Raw genomic sequence first — 15,697 nt, 5'->3', positions numbered from 1 at the left:
GGAACACACCAAAAGTAGCAGCTGACTCAGTCTTCTTAAAACTTCGAAGATCTTGTTTGTGTGTTTATCATTCCACAACCTCTCCCTATGTGATCTCATCTACACCCATGGCTTCAATTAGGACCTGACTACTAAATGTGCCCACGTCTCTATCTCTAGCCAGACCCCTCTGGGGCCACAACTTGGGTCCCACCAACATGTAAGGAGATGGAAGCAGAAGAAGAGGTGCCCATAAAGGACACTGTAAAGGAAGAGTCAGAAAATTAGGAGAGGAACCCAAAAAGCCATGTCAAAGGGAATGTGGAAAAGGGGTCAATGGCACCAAACACTGTGCAAGGTACTCATTAGATTTCATCTTCAGAAGGTGTGGTAGTTAACGGGGTCAGGAGTCAGCTGTAGAAGTGCATAAAGTGTCTTTTGTCTTCTTCCTCCGTCCCCCTCCCTTCCCTCCTCCCTCTCTCCTTCCCCTCCCCTCTTTTTCTTCCTCTCCTCCTCCTCTCTCTCCTCCTCCTCCTCCATCTTCATCTCTAACTTATTATCTAGATCCTCACACACAAAGGTGAGTTCAGGAACTGACTCAGCAAGACAGCCTTCTTGTAGACCAGCCTCTCTCTACCTATTCTGATTTTTCAGGCCTTGGAATGAACGTAAAAAATAGGGAGACACCCGCTCAGAGGACCGCTGAGAGGAGACTCTGAACAGACAGGTAAAAAGTCCCCTTTGTAGAAAGGCTGGAAGAGGAAAAAAAGTCTGGGAAGACTCAGAAGGTTTTATGAATATTGCCCCAGACAGTATGTGTTATGGAAAAAAAAACAATAATTCAAGTAAGTAATATTCTAGGCACCTCCCTAGACTAGGACAGTTTTGCAGAAGGAACTGTTTCCCCAGAAGTGGTTAATAATGCAAACATTACCAAGGACCTGCTCGAAGCTGAAGATTCACAGATAATCAGATTTTTCTCGGGTGAAAAATATTTCTTGAATCTAGAATTTGCAGCAGGAAAAGAAGTCTAGAAGCTTTTGGAAAACCCTTTTCCATGAGTATGATTTTAGGCCTGATTCTTCCCCCTTGACCCCGCTTCTCCTCATCACCAGCCTTGAGCACGTTCCCCAGGCTTCCAGAAAGAGTGGCCAACACTGGGAGCCCTTGGGCAGGTCACTGTACACTCGGAGCGAGGGAGCTGGGCTGGGGGCTCCAATTCCCACCTTCTCAGGTGTTTGCTATTGGGGAACGCTGGGTCTTGGGTCATCCCATCCTTTTAGTAGGACGATAGTCCAATTTCTCATTTATTCTTAAAATGATTGCAGAGCTTGGGTTATCCTTTACTATTGTTGAAGGTGAAATGCTCAAAAATGTAAGGGTGGGGGAGTGATGGAACAGCTCAAAAAAAGTGCATTGTAATAAATCATCAGCTAGATGGAACCCATCCAAGCAATATGAAGGCACTATGGAATGAAGTAGCTGTGCTACTAACAAAAATATGTAATTTATCATTTAAAACAGCCGCTCAACTAGAAGACTGGAAGACTGCCAAGGTGATACCCATCTTTTTAATAGGACTGAAGGTGATCTCAGAAATTATACATCTGTGCATCCCATAATCATGCTAAGAAAAATGTCTTAACAATGAAAGCGGTCTCCCATATAGCCTTGCACATGGTTTTGAAAAATTGTCAGAAGGTCTAGAAAATGTGCCTTTGGCCACCCATAGGCTCTCTCATAGCGGCAACTTCCATGCCCAGGTCCGAAAGAGGCCGGATCCCCACTGGTGTGGACACCCGATGGGCACACAGTTTCGTGAACTAAGTAGGCCAATGTGTGTAGAGAGCCAGCTGGGATGTGGGGTGGCCTGGCACAAAGGTGACATTTAAAGGTGTTTGGTGGTGCTGGTGTGTTGTCGTCATCGTCATTGTTATGAATTGAGCACACGGACGTCACAAGACACACGAGCAGTTGTGTCAGTCTGCCCTGCCCGCCGCCCTCTTCTTCTCTTTACCCCTCAGGTCTGCCACGATTTAGCGCTTCCTTCTTGCATCCTGCATGGAGGACAAGGAAACTGTATCTTAAGAATGCAATATGCTATGATGTGGGTCTCATGTTACAGGGATTTAGAGACAGCTGCTGCCTGGCAGGGTGTCGTGGTCCGAAGGGGCAGGCGGTGACGTGGAGGGAAGGCCGTCTAACTGTGTTCTGTGAAAAGAGGGAGGCGGGCGCTGCCACCGGTGACTTCTGAATCCGGAGGCTGGTCTTCTCCAGTGCACTGCTGTGCGTTTTACTCAGCCCCAGAGCTAAGAAGGGCAGAGAATTCGTACTCGGTGGGCATTAACTGTTGTCCTGTTAATTCTCCTAAAGACCCCGGGACGAAGGACACCTTCTCTACTTTACGGAGCGGGGAGTTGGGACCTCAGAGTGGCTGTTCCAAGATCATGATAGGCAACCGCTGGGATTCATTCCAGAAGAGCTCGTGCCCTTTGTCCTGCATCAGACTACCTCTCCTGTGGACCTGATGAGCAGCGTGACGGTTTGCATGACACTTGGCAGACCTTCTGAGCGCCACGGCAGCCGTGAGAAAGCAGAACTCCGAAAGTAATTTATTGAAACATTGGAAAGTCTTGTGAGACATTCTCTGCTTGCAATCTGTCAAGGCCACTGAGTCACAGAAGGCAGTCAGAAATTCTGTTCTGGATTAAATGGACAGGGTTAAAAAAGACTCATTATTTTAAAATGGCAAGTTTTCACCAAGGAAAGATCAAGAGTGGAGTAACCCAGGAATGCGGTCTAAGCATAGTGTGTACGCTGCCTGAACTGATGACTCAGAAGACAAGGGGAACGTTAAGTGTCGATATTTGCTGAGGATACATTTTTTAGGGTAAGTGAGGAAGAGAAAATATGATGAGAGCCTCCAGAGAACATAAAGTGACAACCTGAGACCGAGCAATAACCTGGCAGGTAAGTGACATTTCGTACAGACAGGGGCCTGGCAACATATACATTGAATACATAGCGTGTGCACATAGACATCTGTTTTGTTTGCTGGAACATTTAACAGCCCTTTGTCCATGAAGAATTCCAAATTATCTCTAAACCTCTCTCGACAAAGAAGCGTCAGTTTTGAGAACAGAGTGAAAATGTCTCTTGCCCGCACAGCAGCTGCAGCAGAACAAGGTGTGTACACACAATATGCGAATGGATATTAGACCTTCTTAATTAAGACGTGCACCAAAATGCCACAATACGCATCATAGCCACACGGACAGCCGTCTGAATCTGTTGTGTGCTCACACCTGGAGTCTATGTTTACTTCTGCCTCTCATTTCACAAATGAAACAGCAGCGAGAGAAAACAACAACAAAACAGTCCAGAAATGTGTCACAAGATTTGCAAGGAGCTGTGAGCGGGGAGTAACTCCGCCAAGAAGAAAAATCCGAGCAATGAATATAGAAGCGAGAGCGAGCAAAAGGCCATGGCGGCGGGTGTGCTGTGGGGAATAAGCTACGGTGTTAAGAAAACGCCCCAGTACTCTTATTTTCCTTTCTCAGTAGCAGAGAAGTAAGACAGGCACCCAGGGAAGCCAGACGGCAGCAGACCTAAAGGGAGAACGGGAAACGGATCCTCAACACAGCATCCACGATTCCACCGAGGTGCCTGTTGGGTCTGAACTGCATTCAGACACTGGGGAAAGGTTTGCAAAAAAGGATGCTGTGTTGCTACGAGAAAGAACAGCCCTGGCAGTTTATCGTCAAGGCTAAAATTACAAGGATGCTCAATTCCATGGCTTCAGGGCACACATGCTGCTGATTACCAGCTGGGGACCGGGAGGAATGGCCCCCTATAGTCCTGTGTTGCACAATTAGGTGTATTATGGGGTGGGGGTTACATCCTCGGGAGCATGCAGCATTGGCTCCATTGGAGAGAAGGTACCAGGCTCCGGCTTCATGGGTCCATTCTGGTGCAGTGATTATTATGTCCACCTGCCGCTCTTTTAGGTTTTACAAGTCTCTGATTCACCAGAGGGCTGCTAAAATCCAGAATGGAGATATGGCTCCAATCCCACCATTGCTACAAAATTCGCACAAATTGTAAAGGAAAGTCCTGGGGTTTCCTAAAAAGGGTTTCCCTTGCCCTGGGGGTAAGATTGCCTGCTGGTTTACCCCCTCCTCCTCTGAGCCGCCAGCCCTCCTCCACTGCCGCTACCTTGGCGAAGTCCTTTGACTAACTCATCCAGTACCACATGGTTGCCAGAAAGAAAACCAACAAAACAAAGCAAAGAACCCATGGTTGGGTTTTGTACAATTTAACGTCGCTGCTAGAAGTCTAGTGTGAGTTTCTACGAGCGAGCTCCCTTAGTTCACTCTGCATTCCGTGCGCCCTCTTTCCAAATGACGAAAGCATTCTGGTGTACCAGGGTGGAGGCAGACACTGGATCTTTTCTGAGTCCTCTGACTGGGTGCGTTGGACTGCGAAGGTAAATTCTGTGCTGTCCACCTAAGGAAACTATTTCTAAACCCGTGTCCTTCGAACAGTGAGTTCTAGGAGGGAGTGGTGCCCGTTCTGAGTAACAGCTGGGTGTGTGGCCAGCAGAGATGCCTGGGCTGGGATCATCCATCAGTAGAAACCCAGACCCTGCAGCATCGCAGACCTGGGAGGTGTTCGTGGCTATCTGTGGGCAGGCTGAGAGGCCACCGTCACCAAGACACAGTGATGCCAAGCAATTGGGAAACTGTACCGGCATCCCTTCCAGCACTTCATCCTTCAGCTGTCAATCCTTCTTCCTTATCCGGTGCCCTTCAGCTTTTTTCTTTTTCTTTTCTCTTTTTTTTGGCTAGGATTCTGATGGTTACTGTGAGCAATTCAAGGACTTTGCATTTAAGTATCATTTTTACCCGTCTCCACCTCCATTTCTAGCAGAGAAGGAATTTTTCAATTTTGAAAATGCACCAGGCTGAGTATTTGAATAAATGGTTAACTGCTGCGTGGAAAGCAGTTTTCCTTGGCTCCCTATTGCCAGAGCTGAGCCTCTTTCCTGTCAATTATTGAGGTCGCTGATAGCAGTGACTAATGGGAAGCCTACAGCCGCTCTCCCCCACGTGTCCGTCAATAGCGGCGCGAGGAATATAAATGGGATCAGGTGGGAAAAGGCAGTAAGTCATATTTGATGGAGGCCTCTTTTCGATTTCTGTGAGTTATCTCCTAAATGGCTATTTCTGTGTTAGTTCAGACTGGCAGTGTCACAGAGCATCCAGCCTTTTCAGTGGACAGATTTGTATCCGTGTTCAGAGTGTGTGGAGCCTTGGCTAAAAGAAGCCACATATCTCTAGGGAACTGTTCAGCAGGACCAGAGTTGGGTACCATTTTGGGGAGCCAAATGGCAGGGATGGGTATGCTTTTGCTTGTAAAAGTTGGAGGAAGCAGTCCAAGAATAGGGTGTTTGTTTTATCCTAGCAAAAGTTTAGTTAAACATGGAAACTGTTTCAGTACCACTTGGTAAATTTCATTCCTTTTCGATCACTTGGAGATAAATAATGTTTGACAGTGCAGAAAATGGGTGATATTTTATAATAATATCATTGTCTGCAGCCCCTGTTAAGTAAGGCTCTTGTGATACAGAAATAATGTGTCATCTCAATCAACTTGGATGTGGAGTGGGTTTTGGGTCCTTAAAAAGTTGTGCCTGGGAGGAAATAATAGCTGAAACTGATGGAGTTCTGGTAGGAGTGATTATCTTTGGGTGAGGGATTTTGACAGCAGAGACAAACTTTGTCTTGGAGAAATCACTCATTAAACAAGTCAGGTAGACTTTCTCAGAGCATGTGGGCTTCTGATTATAAAAATCTGAGCTGGTTTGATAGCAGGAGAGGAATACCTGTCACTCACAGATTATGCATGATGGCCTCAAACTGGCAGATCACTCTGACTGTGTTTAAATTCCCGGGATACGGCATTTCCTAAACCAGATTTACTAAAAGTTAAATCCGAAACCCTGCATAAGTCAATGAATTCTCCTTTGTAACTTCACCCATTAGAACCTCTCAGGATTCTGCTTCCGATGAGGTGTTCAGAACTCAAATTTTAAAAAATATGTAAAAAAGCACGTAGGAACCCGAAGCACCGACACACACCACATACATCACCATCGATTACATTCATCTAATGCACGGGAGTGACGCGGGCTCATTAAACTTTCCTGCTTGCCTAGAAACGCTGCTGTGGAGCACTCTTTCCTGTACCCCTCATCGTGGGGAACCTGGGTGTTCGTCCTGTGTTGCCTTTCGTCCTGTCTCAGTTGTCATGGCTGCAGTCCCTCTGGGTCTTTATCACCTGTAATGCTGCAGTGCCCCGTTAGTAGTCGCTGCAGTCGATCTTTTTGGCTTCACCTGTACAGTATTCTACAGTGGCTGAGGAAAGTTGGCCAGCTCAGGTGTCATTAAATACTACTGACTGAACAACTGAAATCTAGAAATTTCCATAAGTGATACATCAGTAGAAGGAGGAGTAAGAGATATTTTGGACAGAATGATAGCACATTTGACACTGTTCAGGGGGCAAAGGTCAGATTCCTATTTTTAAATCAAAATGTTGAATAGTATTTGGAAAGAGAAACAACAGTGGTATCCTTATCTTTGCTTTGATTTATATTTGAATTAAACTATAATTAATATATTTTTGCAGGTGTACCACAGGGCAACTTACTGTTTCATAAATCACTGTGTAAGAGCTGCCGTTCAATTCCTTGTTCCCACGCGCCGTTTCTTAGCACGCTGGGGGTTTCTCTTGCCTTCTAATGAGGGTGATGTGTGTTTTCTGTCTGTAACGCTGAAGAGGTTATTGAAATTTTAGGAATAAAAAAGGATCAAAGCTAAAAAAAAAAAAAAAGAAAGAAAGTATTAATCTCTGGTTACTGAATCCAGCATAAAATTTGCAACTTCTCCTGATGGTGTTAACTTAAAGACTATAAAAGGAATTTGGATATCAGAACTTGAATGAAAATTAATGTGATTTGTTTTCCAAAACTAACCTAAACAAGAACATCGTTTTAAATAATCATCCAATGTAATAAAAAGCATCAGGGTATAATTCTAACCTGACCTCGACATTTTTATAACTCATCCTAGACATGGAGAACTGTTAGGATCCTGAGTCGGTAGAAAGAATAAACTGATGTCACAGCTGACACCGAGGAACTTTGAGCGTTTAGAATTTTCAGAAATAACGCGGTTGAAATAGTGCTGAGTCTAGTATGTTATCTGGCCTGTTCTGCATTCATATATTCCGGATTAATCCCAATATTTATTTCAAATAAAACCTCCATTCAAATCAGACCAATCTGCATATATTGCACTGTAATTGACCAAAAAAAAAAAAAAAAACTCAAAAAACAAAAACATGATTTTTATGCTAAAGAACCTAGGTCATTTTGATTAAAGTTTTCACTTCAACTATTTTTGTAACTTCTGTGTTATATAGGGGTTATCTTTCCATTTTTCTTGTTACAGATGAGTTAAGAGCCGTTCGTCTCAATAGTTCACATCACAGAGTATAAAAGCATTGTTTAGTGTGCCTGTGGTTGTCCTGTCGTGTAGAATCAAATTGTTTCTCTTCTTTCAATCCCATTTTTCCCCCTCTGCTGGCAAACTGCAAGCACTTTGGGGAAAATACCAAACAAACAAAGCCTCTGATTTTTGTGGTCTTCTGTGGGACATGGTTGAAAGCAGCCCGTAATTCATTCTGACATTTCTTCAAAGGGGAAGGTTTCCCAAGTCATCACTTGTTGGACCAATACCAATGCTGCACTTTGCAGAAGTCAGCGGGGCCATGCCAGGGTACACAGGCTCCCCTAAACATTTTGACTCCCTTCATCTGCACGCTCTCTTCCTCATCTCCTACGTACTCTCTCCAAACGACAACCTGTCTTCTACGTATTAAGACAAAGGCCACATATTATGATTGATGTCACCTTTCCTCAATCTCAACTCCGAATGTCCCTACATCTGATTTACATGTGCACATCCATTAGCTGTCACAGTGCTTGGCCATATAGGAGACAGTCCACAGTGACTGAGCAGCGTGGCTCGCACGTTGAATGTCCACCATCCAGCTCTGTCTTACGAGCTGCCTCTTCTCTCTCACCCGTCTTGCATGTGCCCAGTGGTTTCCATGGTGTTAGCTCTGCCCTCTTGGCTTAGAAACATGTTATAACCTCCCAATCCTTAAAACACATACACACACCAAACAAACAAAAGAATGATTTTTTACTCTACTAAAATTAAAAAAAAAAATTGACGTTTAGTTTCAAAAGCAAACTCACTCCCTTCCATCTCCAAACATCATTATAATGTGATGAATAATGGCCCAGTATCTACATTCTGAAGATGTGAGCTCACACTGAATCTTCACAACTCTTACCAGCTATGGAGGCTTTGCCAGGATTTTTAACCTCTCTGAACTTTTTCTCTTTTGTGAAAGTGAAAAAAGAAACTTACCCCGCTGGATTGTTGTGAAGACTAATTCCTCACATACACGCGGCGACTGAGCTTACAGCCTGACACGAGATGATGTGTGAGAAGGTGGTGGCCGGTCTTGCTCATCCCCTCTGCAGTTGCCTGCCTGCCGCGCCCTCCTTGCCCGGCGCTGTGCCAGACGTGGGATGCCGTGCCGGCTAGGGGTGACTGGGGCTTCGTGTGGAGTGTCCAGTCTTGGTCACTGGTTCTCAGACATCAGCGGGCTTCTTGTTGTCGTTGTTGTTAAAACCCAGATTACTGGGCCCCACCCACAGAATTTCTGATTCAGTGGGTCTGGGGCAGACCCCAAGAATTTGCTTTCTTTTTAATTCAGAGGAGGAGACATTATCGATGTTCAGTTGGTTAAAGGAGATCTCAGGGGACAGAAGCTATTAGAAATGAGCTCTGAACAGTAATGTCTGCCTCATGGTGTCCTTGCAACTAGTGAGTGGGCTAATGAATTTGAGGGTTAACAGAGTGTCTTTAAACCTGGTAAAGGATCCCAAATAGTGTCTATGAAGCCAACGGTGATGATGGGGGGAAGATGAGAAGGAGGACGGGCTGGATGGAGAGGCTGGTAACTTTCAGGGATTAGGAAGCATCCAAGCAGCCAGTAGATTTTAGGATAAGCACGGCCTGATGGGGACAGGTCGGTTAAAATAGGGGACTCCAGGGAGCAACTCTTAAGGCACAGGTTAGTTAGGGCCCTGTCCACTCTTCAGTAATAAAAGGACAATAAAACAGAGTGTTTCAGTATTACCACAGCTTCTTTCTTTCCAGTGTGATGATCCAGAGATGAGCCAACCAGGGGTGACAGTGCACATGAGGCGCCTCTGTCCTCCTTGGCATGTCAGGTTCCATCTCTGCGTCTGAGACGCTGATTCAGGGGTTGTCACCTCCTGCCGGAAAGATGCCAGAAGGGAACCAGTGAGTCCAGTCATTGTAATGACAAACCTCGGAAATAGAACCAGAATCTATGTTCAAGGAAGCTGGGGAGTATGGCCCCGTGCCCAGCTAGTCCCCCACACTATCTGGGGTATGAAGTAGCAGCCTGCCCAGAGGCCAGCCCACAAAGAGTCTTGGAAGCAACAGTAATAAGGAGTTAAACCACGTCCTAAAGGAGCTGGACAGGTTTAAGCTGGAGCGTGGCATGAAGAGATTTCTAGGGAGCACTTACATAAGTGAAAGTTTTGATGACAGCCGACTTGAGGCAGGGGGACTAGCTAGGATGAAGGGGGCACAGAACGTAGGGAGAAAAGCGGACATATGCAGCGACTTGGCCGTTGATCAGACGTGTGGGGCATTTGGACAAAGGCAGGAGTCAAGGATGATTCCCGCATTTCTCGGTGGCAGACTGAATGGACAGTGGAGTGATAAGTCACAGGCAGAGCACAGAGGACGTGAATACAGGTGGCCCCACAGAGGAGTGGAGAGGACCTGAGGTCAGTTTCGGAAAGATCCATTAAGCAGTTTTAAATATAGACCCAAAGGCAAAGGTGAATATTTAGAAGACAATCAAGAATAGCTGATAATTGATGTTTTCTGTGTTGTTCATCCCAGGAGACTGTAAAAAGTGAAGGAGTGGAACTATGAACTGAGTATTGAAGAGGAGGAAGAGGTTGTCCTAGAAAACTGACAAAAGTGATGTCGAGAGAGAGAGAGATCTCAGAGAGGCCAAGGGAAGAGGGAGTTTCAAGCAGAAATGGGCAGGGAGCAGGGGGTCAATCTGACAAGAGCTGAAATATATGTAGAGTTTATCTTGTGCGAGATACTGTCCTGAGCTCTTTACTGGCATCACCTTATAACAAAATACGAGGGAAGGTTCTCTTACAGCCTCTGGTGTCAGTGAGGGACCGATCGCCAGGAGACTGACAGATACTTCGGGAGATGGGTGGAGCCAGCGAGTAAGCGGGACAGTGGTGAGAAGTGGGGAATAAAGCCTAAAGCATCTGAGAGCAGAAGGAGGCTCAGAGGGCAGGCCCTCACTGCAGTGCCCTGGGGCGGCCTCGGCCTGCTCTCAGCCTTTCAATCAAGAGAGCTTAGTTGGAATTCTGTAACACATCTGGGCCCCCCAGCCCCAGCACTGCTGGTGGCAGCCATCCGATACGGCATATCATTCTACTTGCTAAATACAAACCGCGTTTGAGCTCTCGAAGGCAGAGTTGGGTTATATTGACCCTTAGCATCCACAATACAATTAACAGGCGAACATTCATGACCGGTTCACCGTACGCAGGGCGTGCTCACTAACAGTCCCCGTGTGTTATGTCATTGTAGCTGCAGAACAGGGAGGCTGTATAATTGCCCCACCCTGCAGATGAGAAAACTGAGACTTAGGTGAAAGAAATTGTCTGAAGATGGAACCGTGAGACTCAACCCCAAATGGCGGTGACTCCCACGTCTGTACCATAACCACCGTGCTGTGCAGAGTAGGATCAAAGGATCATTTTCTGAGTGAGTGAGTAAACATAGTTTTTGGTGACCTATGACCACTTTTCTGAGTGCATTTCCATGCAAATTAAAATCTGAGCATCTTTCTTCTAATTAAACATGGGTCAGTGAAAGTCTAAGGTCAGTCTGACAGCAGCCCGTTTTGGAATTAACATGACAGTTTTTCAGTCCGGGTGCTGAGATGTTCCGCTCGCTGCACGGTAACTACATATCTAGAATCCCCTCCAAGCCAAGAGCTGTTTTTCATCTGCTCTTGGATATTGGTTGGAAGGTTTCCCCTTAGCCCCAGATATTAAAGGAGTTGCAACTAAACGTCACTGAGTGTCGACTGGGTAAACATCGTATTTCCTTTTTATCACCTTTTTTTCCCCCAAGTAGTGCTGTATGTATTGAGTTATGGCCTTGTCCCTTGCTTCTACAGAAAGACGCTTTGAAAAATTGGGCCTTTGTAGGAATATTGACAACAAAAGCAGGTATTGTCACCTCCCATTAGCATTAATTTCATCGGCGATTCACTGCAACAGACAACGAATCCCGCCTGGTGGTGGGCCTTCCCTAGGAGACCAGAGAAGCAGCAGAAATAAACACCACGGCAGAAAATAGAGCGAGACAACCTTTTGGGGAATAGTCAATGTAAGCCGTATCAACATTTGTTTTCCTTTTACCAGTAATGAAGAGTTCCTGGTTCATTCTGTACGGGGAAGACCATGGTGGGGGTCTGGCTAATTGGTCTCGAAAGACAATTAATATCTGTCAGGAACACGTACAGCACACACAGGTTTTGCAAGCAGACAGTCCCTTTGCCCCCTTTTCCTCTGTTGTTCTGTTTATTGTGCCCAGTTAATGTGCTCTTTTGCCAAAATAATCTCCAGCTAAATGGTAATTGCTCTATTGACGGCATTACTGTACATTTTTGACAGATCATTATTCATACTTAACCACTTGACCTGGAATAAATGTTAAAGCAATTACCACCGAGAGCTTTTCTATGAGAAAATTGAGGCAAAGTTTAGAGATAATCAAAATGCAAAGCTGATCATGATAGCAATTGGAAAAATGGCAAATCCTATTAAACAGATTTTTATTAGCCAAGTTGATGCCAGTAGATATTATCTGGTAATTTAGTCTTATTAAAAAGAAAATAAAGCAGCTAATTGTTTACTATTCTGGAACTTATTCCAGCTTGCAATTTGCAACTGAAATTAGGCTTTATGCGGCCCATCTATTTTGTCACATTGAAATATGAAATCGTTTCGTACAAAGCACATCTGCTCAGTGCCTCTTACTTTGCTGGAAAAAAAATCCCTTGTTCAATACGTTTTGAACCTGTTGAGGCATTATGGATGGATTAATTTATAGCAACTAATGTAAAAGCTAATATTCAGTGTATTTTTCTTATGTCAGATATTTCAAAGTCTGTATTTCTGGGGGTTACATTCTATCCCTGCTTTGTCTTAAACTTTGTATTCAAACACTGACATGAATGATTTCTTTATTCATTAAGTTGGAGGGCAACAAGCTTCCGAAAGCACCACAGAGGTATCTTCTCCTCATTAGAAATATGAGGTTAAGTGTGGACCCTCAATTTAAGTATAGAAATGGAAGGAACAATGGTAATTATTTCTATATATTTGAAAATAAAATAATTTTAAAATTTTACAAGTAAAATGTTCAGTTTTATAGCGAGGAAAACACTTAATGACTTAAAAATTAATTTTTATATCCATGATGGCAGTTTTTCCCCCCTTGATCTTTATACTTTAAAATCAGCACATTCTCATGAGATAGCTGTTTAGATTGAGTGAAAATAAAATCCACAACTTACTATTTCCAGATCCAAGTGGCTCTCAGAAATGCAAACTTTTGGGACAACAGTATCTGGAAAATTATCTTTTCATATAATCTTTCTGTACTAAATTGCAATATTATTTAAGATGGCAAAACTCAACAAAAATCCCATTTTAATTTCATCACAGAACTCCCCCTTCCCCTCCCTGGTTCTTAAACGGCGGCTTAGCTAGAAGTTTGGCGTGAGTCAGTCTTTGTATTAATAACTAGAGCAAAGCTCTAATCAAACACGTGAGCCAAAGGAGACAGAAATTCTTAAACAGATAGCGTAAAGTTTTACTGGCCCCTACTGAATCATGAACCCTGTTTGAAAACTATCATTAAAATTCAGAAAACCGATTACTGATATGCTGCTAGTGCTGTCTGGGGAGGTGCAGTCATCGGGGGCTCCTCCAGTTGGTTGCTGTAGTTTCTATATTAATGGAGGATTTTTTTTTTCACAGTTAATAAAAGGAGAGACTTTCTTTTAATAAGTCCATAAAACATTAAGTAGATTCTTTCCCCCTTCTTTCTTCTACCATTTTCTTCTCCCAAAAGAGTCTTTTCGAAAGTCCAAAAGGTATACATTTGGCAGTCAGATAAGGAGTGGCAGTTTGTAAAAACACCCCTTCTGCTTTTCCGTTCTTAGACTTGGCCTTATCGAATTGATAGTGTTTGAGATAACAGAGTCTCATTGTTTCAAAGATTTTATATGAGTTCTTTTTAAAGAGGCATTCCCCGGAAGTTTCCTAGATGTTCTGAAGGTAGCCAGAAAAGCGAAGGGTGTGATAGAATTGCAGGTCTTCAGTGGCTATGTTTTTAGCTTAAATGTATTCTTGATAGAATAGTATGTTCATTTCAAAATTCAAATGCAGTGGTTTATACGGGCTGAGTTATTTTACTTTAGGTGTAGAAGCAAAGCTGAATCAAGTCATGTTTTTTTTTTTTTCCAGGATGTATAGACAATGCTGAGTTGGCATGATACATAGTACAGATGGGCTCAAATGACTGAGTTAGTATCTTCCGATTTTTGAAAACCCGCAAAAAATCCATGGGCCCTAGTACTTTCATGTATTTAGTTTGTTTCTGTAGATGGTGTTTATTATTTTAATTAACACAATATTTGCTCTACAGTCATTGCGTTATTTTGTTACTTCCACGTACAGCTTTTGAACCAACACCCCTCGTGCCTCCTCTCTTGGGTACAGGCATCCCAGGAATCTAAGCGTGGGACTTCCTTCCTGACCTTGGCCTGGGCATGGACCAAAGACTCCCATTAGGGCATCGTGGCCTGATTTTAATGCATGCTTTCTACTGAATAATTTTAGTATTATGGAGACACAAAACAATTGAACCATATGTGTCTCATGTCAGCCACATAATGAAAGGGCTGAAGGAAGTCACAGAGCAATAAACAAGTAAGTGCTTTATATTCTTCTCCTTGAAGGGTTTTACACATTGATTCTGCCCAATTTGCTCTAAGAGGCCTTTTTGCCCCTTTAGAATTACTCTTTTACCCTCTCCTATTTTCTATTAACACAGACAGGGTAGGAAGAGAGGATAGAATGCTTCAGTGGCTGCCAGACAGTCTTGGAAGTAAATGGCCATAGACGAAGATTAGAAGCTACAATCATCTCTAAAACCAACTCTGTCCTGAGCCTAGAACCCACACATTGCCAGCCAGCATGGCTTCTGGACCATTTATTTTCTTGTTTTTCATTTTTCTGTTATACAAGACCAATTTCTAACTAGTAAAATTATGAAATTTTTTTTTCAACTGGATCTGAAAAGAATGGTTGCTGATTATTGATAATCAAACAAATGTTCTGCTTCACGGACATTTTCCAGGGGATTGGACAGTGTTCCATATGGAAAGCTTCACTTCCCAGCCCCTGAACTGCCTTCGGGCCCTTGGGTTTTGTTCCTCGTTTCTCTGTCTCCATGGGCCTTTGGTTGGTAGGAGTGGAGGTGGGCTTCCTCCTGGGCCCTGCGTATTCCCCTAATACAGTGGCAACTGCTTGAATTTCTTCAGACGCCCATGGATTTGAGGCAATTATGCATTCTATGCAAGAACATAAAAAATTCATCAAAATCATACCGTCAATGATTGGAGACTACCCAGTCTATTTTTCCAAGGCATTTTCTCCTCCCTTCTCTCCACGTCTCTAGCCTTCATCTCTGCTGGGCCCGTCACGTCCTTATGTCCATTCTCATCAGTGACCTTAGTTTTAGGGGGAAGATATTATCAAATAGAGTTTGGGGAACCCAAAGTTGGGAAAAATTAATTTCAAATGGGAGTATGGAGAAAAATCTTAGGAAACGTAACTTTTTCTCCCTTAGCCTTAAAGCGCTGTACAGTTTCAGCAAGAGAAATGAGAACACCCTTAAAATGAAGGGAAGATATTTGCAGAGTGAAGTCTGCCTTCAGCACCTGCCAGCGGGGTCCGTGGATGAGGGCTATGAAGGAGTACTTGGGGAGGAGCCAGCTCTTCCTTGATCCGAATCATCCGGTGCTCCCCCGGCCGCTGATGGCCAGGCCTCCCTAGCACACTTGACTCCTGGAGGTAATTTCTAAACATCCTCCTTTTTTAGATAATAGTCATAAAATTTTAAAAAATGGTAATATCAAAGAAATACAAGATGTGAAACTGTTTATTAAACATCATGTACATTTTTTTTAGTTTTTTTTTTAAATTTTAATCTTGGAAAGTTTCCTTAACATAAGACAGTACATACACAAATTAAGGCAAGTCTTTAACACAAGGGAAAGTCTGGCAGAGATTGATGAAATCCCATTTCACAAAAAAAAAAAAAAAAATCCAGAAATTACAATATTTTTTACGTCTTTTTTTTTCCCCCTCTGGGATACATGTTAGCAGCTGTTAAATATGTATGCAGTCAAAAATCTTCCGCTAAAGTAT

Source organism: Camelus ferus, chromosome 26 (genome assembly GCF_009834535.1).
Source record: "Camelus ferus isolate YT-003-E chromosome 26, BCGSAC_Cfer_1.0, whole genome shotgun sequence".
In the NCBI taxonomy this organism is placed as follows: domain Eukaryota; kingdom Metazoa; phylum Chordata; class Mammalia; order Artiodactyla; family Camelidae; genus Camelus; species Camelus ferus.
Note: the sequence above shows the minus strand (reverse complement) of the source record.